This window comes from Dermacentor silvarum, unplaced genomic scaffold (genome assembly GCF_013339745.2).
Source record: "Dermacentor silvarum isolate Dsil-2018 unplaced genomic scaffold, BIME_Dsil_1.4 Seq13608, whole genome shotgun sequence".
In the NCBI taxonomy this organism is placed as follows: domain Eukaryota; kingdom Metazoa; phylum Arthropoda; class Arachnida; order Ixodida; family Ixodidae; genus Dermacentor; species Dermacentor silvarum.
In genome coordinates this window covers 51,691-59,999 of record NW_023605715.1, presented here as the reverse complement: position 1 = coordinate 59,999, position 8,309 = coordinate 51,691, and the positions used below count along the sequence as shown (strand labels likewise).

The following is an 8,309-nucleotide window of genomic DNA, read 5'->3' as shown; positions in this document are numbered from 1 at the left end:
AAGGTTCCAGAGTAATCTCTGGTGCCCGCTTATCTTGCAGGAAGTACTAGACAATTCGCGTCGCACATACAATCAGATTACATAAGCGTCGGTGACAACAGACAATTGATAGAAGCATCGATAACGTTCTAGAAACTTCCGATACATGCAGGCGCGTCCTGCGCCGAGCAATAACGTTTAACATTTGTTAGCCGGTGAAAAGCGGTCACCGGTGAAAGATAAACAAGTACACGTGTCAATACCCTCCCCTTAAAAAACATCGTCCGGATGCTGCAAACACGAAAGCAAAACAAAACCATGCGTAATAAAGAAAAACAACAGAGCAACAAGTCCCTAAGTTCGTCAGCGGGCGTAGAAAGGTGCAAGATGCACCACGTGGATGACTTCAGGTCATGCGCACGCCGCTGTGATTGCGAAATGCCATCTGGCCCAACCTCATAGTCCAGTGCGCCAATACGTCGGATGATCTTATAGGGTCCGAAATCGTCGTAACAGTTTTCTCCTCTATCCTCGTCGGCATATCGAAGTCCAGACCCAAACACGATCGCCGGCTAGTACTCGACGTAGTGTCGTTGAAGACTGTAGTGTTGGCTATCTGTCCTCTGCTGTTCTTGATGCGCAGGCGGCGAGCTGTCGACCTTCTTCAGCGCGCTGCAAGTAGGTGGCAACTTCAAGAGTGTCTTCATCGGTGACGTTCGGTAGCATGGCGTCAAGCATTGTTGCTGGTTCCTTCCGTAGACCAGGTTGACAGCGCCATGTGTCGTTTCTTGCACGGCCGTGTTGTATGCAAAGGTCCGTACGGAAGGATGAACACCTGTGACATGGGTCTTATTATGGGTGCTCCTGTAATGTGCAATATACTAACGAAGCTTGCCATTCGAGTGCATAAGGAATTGCCACAGCTGATTTCTCCTGCACTTCTTGAAAAGGTAGCTATTTTTATTGCCTTCTCATGGCCAACCTATGCTGCTGCTCCTGGAACATAAGACATGGGGTCTTATGTTCGACGTCGATGTACATTGCCAGCATGTCGGCAATAATCTTATTTAGGCGCTCGGTGAGGCCATTCGTCTGGGGTGGTAGGCGGTGGTCCGGCAATGGCTTGTCTGGCTGTATCGCAGGATGGCTTCGAGTTAGATCTGCCGTAAAGGCCGTACCTTTGTCGGTGATGAGGATTACTGGGGCACGGTGATGTAGGAGAATGTTCTCAACGAAGAATCTGGCTACCTCGGCGGCACTGCCTTTGGCAAGGCTTTTGTTTCGGCAGTAGTCGGGTGAGGTAGTCCGTAGATACGACGATCCATTTAATCCCGGACGTCGATGCCGAGAAAGGCCCAATAAGTCCATCTTGATCTGCTGGAACGGTCGGCGAGGTGGTTTGATCTGCTGTGGAAGTCCGGCTGGCCTTGTCGGCGGTGTTTTGCATCGCTGACAGTCTCGGCATGTCCTTACGTAATGGGCAACGTCGGCAGTGAGGCAAGGCCAGTAGTATTTTTCTTGTATCCTCGCGAGCGTTCGGGAAAATTCGGGTGTCCAGCCGTTGAGTCGCCATGGAAAGCTTGCAGAACCTCTAGACGCAATGCTGAGGGTACCACGAGGACGTAGTTTGTTTTGGAGTGGCGAGAAGTTCTTCTTTAGGGGAATGTCATTTTGCAAGAAAAACGATGCCAATCCTCTCATGAATAGCTTCGGCACAATGATGGTCTTGCCTTCCAGGTGGTCTGCAAGGCTCCTTAGTGCCGGGTCGGCTCGCTGTTTTGTTCGGCGAATTCGTCGGCACTGATGGGTCCCAAGAAAGTGTCGTCATCCTGGTTGTTCTGTGACAGGGGGCGCGAGGCAAGCAGCCGGCATCAGAGTGCTTTCGCCCGGACTTGTAAACAACGATGTTGTCGAATGCTTGAAGCCTCAACTCTTCGTGCGAGGCGACCTGAAGGATCCTGCAGTTAGCTAGCCAAAGAAGGCGTGGTGGTCGCTCCCAACTTTGAAGGGCCTGTCATAGAGGCAGGGCGAAACCTTGATGTAGCCCTGTTGATGGCGAGGCACTCCTTTTCTCTTGTGGAATAATTTGCTTCCGCCTTCTACAGCGACTGGCTAGCGTAACTTACAACCCTCTATCCGTCAGTCCCTGCACAAGCACGGCGCCGAGTCCTACGCTGCTTGCGTCGGTGTGGACTTCGGTATCGGCGTTTTCGTCGAAATGTGCAAGTATTGGCGGTAATTGCAGGCGTCGCTTCAGTTCTTCAAATGCTTCGACTTGCGGCGTCTCCCACTTGAACTCGACGTCGGCTTTCGTGAGGTACGTCAGCGGCTCGGCGATCCGTCAAAGTCCTTGACGAAGCGACTGTAATAGGCGCACAGTCCAAGAAACTACACACTTCCAATACATGCAGGCGCATCCTGCGCCGAGCGATATCGTTTAACATTTCTTAGCCGGTGAAAAGCGTCACCGATAAAAGATAAACAAGTACACGTGTCAACAAGAATGAAAGCCTCATTATCTTCATGCTGCCTACCTAATGAACTGATGCCGAAACCTAAAGCTCGATCATCATCATCATCATCATCAGTGATGATGGTGATGTTTGGCATAGCCACAGCTATGGCCAATGCCATCAGTCCTTCATTTGCTGTTTCTCTCTTATGTTGCATTTCTCTTAAAGGGCCCCTAAACCACCCAGAGGTTGAAATTTAGTTGTGGTGTTGCAGTTATGCATGAGTCTACAACGAACACGTAGCCGCGACAGTTTTTTCGAAATGGTGCCGTAATAGCGGAGCTACATGCGTTTGATGATCGAAACACGATCCGCTTGTTTCGCTCTTTCCTTCTCCACTCTCCTCGTCGGCTGGTCTCTCCTCCTTGCCGAGTGCTCCTCCAAATGTCACATGACATACGTCATTGTCAACACGCTTTTTAAAATACTGTCCACTTCCAGTTAAGGCACGTCCACGCCAGCGACAAATATACCGACGGCAAACGGCCTCCAGTGCCGTAGAACGTCTACGCTAGAGGTGTCCAATGTAGATGGCAGTTCGGCCAGCGCGCAGCCCGCAGCACGATCACGCACAATCGATGACTGCGAAGCTGCGCGCCTCTGTCACCGGCACGAAAAACATCGGCTGGAGCTTCTGTTCCAAGCGAAATAATTTCTGCTAGATAAAGCGATATATAAATTGTACATTTTATGAAAAACGATATCCACTGTCAAATGTTAAACATGAACGAGAGCTCCGATACTTGTCGAGCTCAGCTGCAGTGCACGGCTACCGACGGAAGACGACGGGCTCGGCTGTGCTCGCATCGCAGCCGACGGCGCCGTTAATATCAGTGTATTTTCTTCTTTGTGTACAATTATTGCGATGAGTGATAACAAAGAAAATATTGCTGCTTGTGAGCGTCGGTAATTCATTCCGAAGCGCTGTCCGCTTTAGCTTTAAAGTGAACCGGAAAAGGCCTAGCGACGATATCGGCGCCTTCGAGTGATAAGCGGTGGTAAGGCTGCCGCACAAATGGGTCCCGGTCTCATCTCTCTACTGCAAGAAAATCTCGTTGTTCACAAGCAAAACCGCCGTCGAACGGCTCCCGCGATTGGCAAACGGTGTGCGGCAAGTTACCGTGCCGGTAACGTGGACGGGCCTTAGCCGCGACGCAACGCTTCTCGGCTACCCACTGTTGCTGCATGCCGGCCCGTGCTCATGCGAAGCGTGCCGCTATGGACCCTGTGTTGCGCCACGTATAGAAAGGCTAACACCGTTGGACTCTGTTGGCGCAGCTAATCAGACTGCTAAGCACGACTGTGTTAAATGTGAGTGATTTGGCACTTTCGTTGAGGGCTGTAATTACCGATTTGCAAGTGCACACAAGCGAGCAACATGACGAAGAGCAGGGAGCGCGCGTACCTGCTACCAGACTAACTGGAAGTCGTAGTTTCTTGTTCGACCAATGGACATCGTCACCGCCGTTGACATCACCAGATGCACCCTGGTGACATCGTGACGACCGCTTGGGATATCGGAAAGGCCAGGAGAGTGGACGGCATTGTTTTTTCTTTTTTTTTTTTTGTGGCGCGCCTGCGGTGCGTAGCGCTGCAGCATTTGGCATCGTTGATCGTAATGGCATTCTGAACTCGATGCACGTGTTTACTTGAAATCTTCAAAAAATATCTGAGGTGGTTTAGGGGCCCTTTAAGTGGAGATTTCAATGTACTGCTGCTGTGGGTGTTGTGTTTGGGCAGTTAATGCAGCAGTTATTTCCTCGTACTATTGTGGCACAGAGCTTGCTCGAGGAGGCTGTCAGATAAAACAAGAACCCTTCGATAATGTCCTGTGTACATTTTGGCAGAGTTGAGGGTGCCACTTTAAAGTTTCTTGTAATTTGTGCACTGAATCATGGCGCATAAATCACAATTAGTAATGACCTTTCTTGAAACCCTGCACGATCGGAAGAGCAGATACCATGGTTGTAATATAAACAGCTTTCAGATCATTTGACGCACAGTTATGCAGGAGAGATTTTGCACTTCGAAAGTAAAGACTACGTCCGAACTGTAACTGTGGCTTACATGCGCACATTCTATAGGGTGTGGTGATCTATCTGTGGTGCATGTAAGCTTCGTAAGCATGAATAATAAATGTCACTTGCGTATTTGGTTACATCATTTCTGTACCCTACTGCCCATACACCTCCAGCAGCATGCACAAGATGTCTCATGTACCCCACTGCAGCTTTAGCCCCTATGCAGCCAACCAGATATTTTTTTTTTCTTGCTTGCATGAAGCATAGTGAACACCCAAACACCTTTTCCAGTTGAAATGGTGGAAGTAGCTTTATTCTACGATTACACACATGAAAAGCGATTTTATTAAAACTTAATGAAACTAGTAATTTTATCCGAAATGCTGCAGCCTGAACGCACAAGGCAAGAAAAAAAGAGAAGCTCAGCTTGAGTAAATGTTGACCGCAGATGCGGTCAGCACATAAAGCTGGCTCAGCTGTACTTATTGTTCATTTCAGTTAATATTAAGACCATATACTGTATAAATGTACATTTGAAACTGTGCCCAAAATGCTTATCAGTGTGCCAATCAGCTTTTTTCATGCACCAAGATCTATGCCAAAAGGTCACATGGCCGTTCCCGATTGCAAAGTTCAGCTCTCCCTTTTACTAAACGAACACGGGCGAGATCCGATCCGGTCTGATGACAGAATTAATGAGTGGAAAGGCGCCACTAACTGCAGGCTACACGGACACTTGTTTGCGCAATGCACCTTAAAACACCTAGTACAGCGGATTCTTGATAATTCGAACTCGAAGGGGCCCGAAAATTTGTTTTAATTAAAGGAAGCTCATTACATGGAGGACTTGCGTGCAGTGCTGCCTTAGCGGCACATCTGCTTGAAATAACACGAATGAGAAGTTCCAGAAGTGCGGCTTCTTGGCAGCACGGTGTGTGCTGCCAAGAAGCTGCACCTCTAGCAAAATTTTGGTGCTGTGAAGCTGCACCACTAGGCAAAATTCACATATTTATTTTTATTTATTTATACAATACTGCAGGCCCAAATGGGGGCCCAAGCAGGAGGGGCAGAATACATAAATATTTCTATATATATATATATATATATATATATATATATATATATATATATATATATATCTATATATATATATGTACACAGGGTGTTGCAGCTAAAAGTAGTCAATGTATTAAAAACAACGAAGTGTGCTAGGAGGCTCAAACCAACTCAGTGGTGTTGAGGATTGCGTGTCCTAGTCTGTAGTATTTTTGTGTTTTGCAAAGTCCATTAATTAGTATAAATTAATTGCCTAACTTTTTAAATATTGGCTTCACCAAGATAGTGCCAATACTAAAGTTGTAGATCACATTTAAAAATGCCCGACTGAAGTGTTTGCAACTAAGTACCGTTGATGGAGCTTCTTGTTGCCTTTAAAGAAAGCCCGCGAAATACAAAAACAACCACGTGATCGTGCCTAAAGCCCCTGGAAAAATATAAAGTAGTGCCAACTGCGCCCTTCGCCTCTGCCTCCTCCTGGCAGCTGCAGCAGCGCCTCTAGGATGTCCACAAGGAAACTACAAACGCGAGAGCCTTGAGCACGACCGGGCGCGTCCGGGCTTGACTGGCGCGCGTTCGCTAGCACGAGAGCTGCATCTCCGGTGCCCATGGTACCACTAGTGCAGCAGGTAGGCAGTCCAAAACGCGCAGAGTCACCGTGCAAACAGATTCAGATGCGGTCAACAAAACTAAGGAAGACGGCATGCCCCGACCAAGTAAACAAGGAAAAAAAAGAAATTATCGGACACTCAAGGTGGCACTTTCTCGACCTTCTAAAAACAGTGCGTCACATTTCAAACCGTATGATTTCTCAGTGCCGCCGTACTTACCCGGATGTCCGTTTCCAGTGCAGTGGCGCTGCCTTCAGTAGCGTCAACGCTGAGCGCGTTTGCATGCAAACGCACTCGCGTCCAGCCCTGCTTGCTTGCAGGGATGGTTTTTCCCAGTACAAGCGTTTTCTGGACTTAAATCTTCTATCACGTACTTCATGACACGGTGTACCCCTAAAATAGTGAACAAGTCGTAACCGCACCATCGGCAGAAACTTCTCAGTTTAAAGAGCCTAAGAAAATACCTTTCTTTTTCACGGGCTTTATGTCATGTATCTAAACACAATGTGAGCACTTTGGTTTATTGACTGATTGAATACCGCATATTTTTACACTTTCAGGCACGACGCATCACGCACCTTGTTTCTACATACATTTCATTGCCGTACTCAATGTTACCTTTTCGCATTTTTTCCTTCTCTCGAACCTCTTCCAATACACTGCTGCGAACTGCACCGCCCTGCTGTGCCCTAGCGGGATAATTGCACGAGCCCATCTTTCCAGCCAAGCACCACTCTCGACGGACTTTGCACCTCAACTAACTTAGTTTACAATCTACAGAATGCACATGAGAGGAGGTGCCTGCACATTGACACGAATGGCGCTACTTTATTTGTTTTTCGGGGGCTTTAATCGTGCCACTAATTCAGTGCCCCCAGATCAGTAAAGGACATTGTTTGCATGCTTCTTTCGAGACTCACTCGCGTGCCCTGACACGATTGGGTGCACAGAGCGAGCGGCGGGGATGAAGGTGTGTTGTTTCGACGTGATGTGGCATAAACATATCATTCGCTCCCTTTGTGAAATGAAGCCTGAACACAAGGCAAGAAAAAAGAAAAGAAGCTCAGGCTTGAGTAAATGTTGACCGCAGAGCTGTTTAATTGGGAAGGAAAATGCAATTGTCATCTTCTTTTCGTTCGCGATCATATCTTACAAGGAGTTGCTGGTGCGTACCTTGCGGCCACCTGAAATGCGAAGCCCGTCCCGGAACCGCTCTACAGATATGTGGATTTCGTTTCTTGTTTGATCATCTGGGAGTGTTGAAATAGTGGCGCTATCACGTGGTTGTTTTTGTATTTCGCGGGCTTTCTTTAAAGGCAATTAAAAGAAGCTCCATCAATGGTACTTAGTTGCAAACATTTCATCGGCCATTTTTAAATGTGATCTACAACTTTCGTATTGGCACTTTCTTGGTGAAGTCAATATTTAAAAAATTAAGAAATTAATTTGTACTAATTAATTGACTTCGCAAAAAAAAATACTGCAGACTAGGACATGCCATCCTTAACACCACTGAGTTGGTTTGAGCCTCCTAGCACACTCCGTCATTTTTAAAACATTGGCTACTTTTAGCTGGGACACCCTGTATACATACACACATGAAAAAGAAATACAAAAGCAATGCAACATATGCAATGATCAGAAAAAAAAAATTTTAAGCGAAGACTAAATAAGATAATATAAGGTACACTGAAGGAATACAACTTGACAAACATTAGAACAGTATCAGACAGAGTTTAAGGCATCAGGAATTAAGGCAATATGTATATATGAGCAATTGCAACCCATTCTCGAGAGAGGAAAAAAGAAAAAAAAATCAACAAGTACCAGAAGTTGATGAATGAGTGAACGTTGCAAAATACTGAAAATAATAGAATAAGGAAGATGTGGAATCTATCAAACAAAACTCACATGTAAAAAAAAAAAGTAACAAGGCTTGTCCACATAGCAATATCATTAACATTAAGGACACATGCGTTCAATAGAATCAGTGCTTATCGGTTGTGATAATGGCAGGCTGTTCTGTTCTGTTATAGTGTGCGGGAAGAAGGAAAACTTAGAGGTTAGTTTGTTTGTTATAAGGTAGAATCAGCGTGACGATGCCGTGTTCGACGCGCTGTAAGTGGTTC

General features: G+C 46.6%; 1 pseudogene; it reads left to right on the top strand.

The window, feature by feature from the left end:
* The first annotated feature begins 806 nt into the window (after positions 1 to 806).
* LOC119434617 (lysine-specific demethylase 8-like) overlaps positions 807 to 8,309 on the top strand; it is a 33,118-nt pseudogene continuing 25,615 nt past the window's right edge.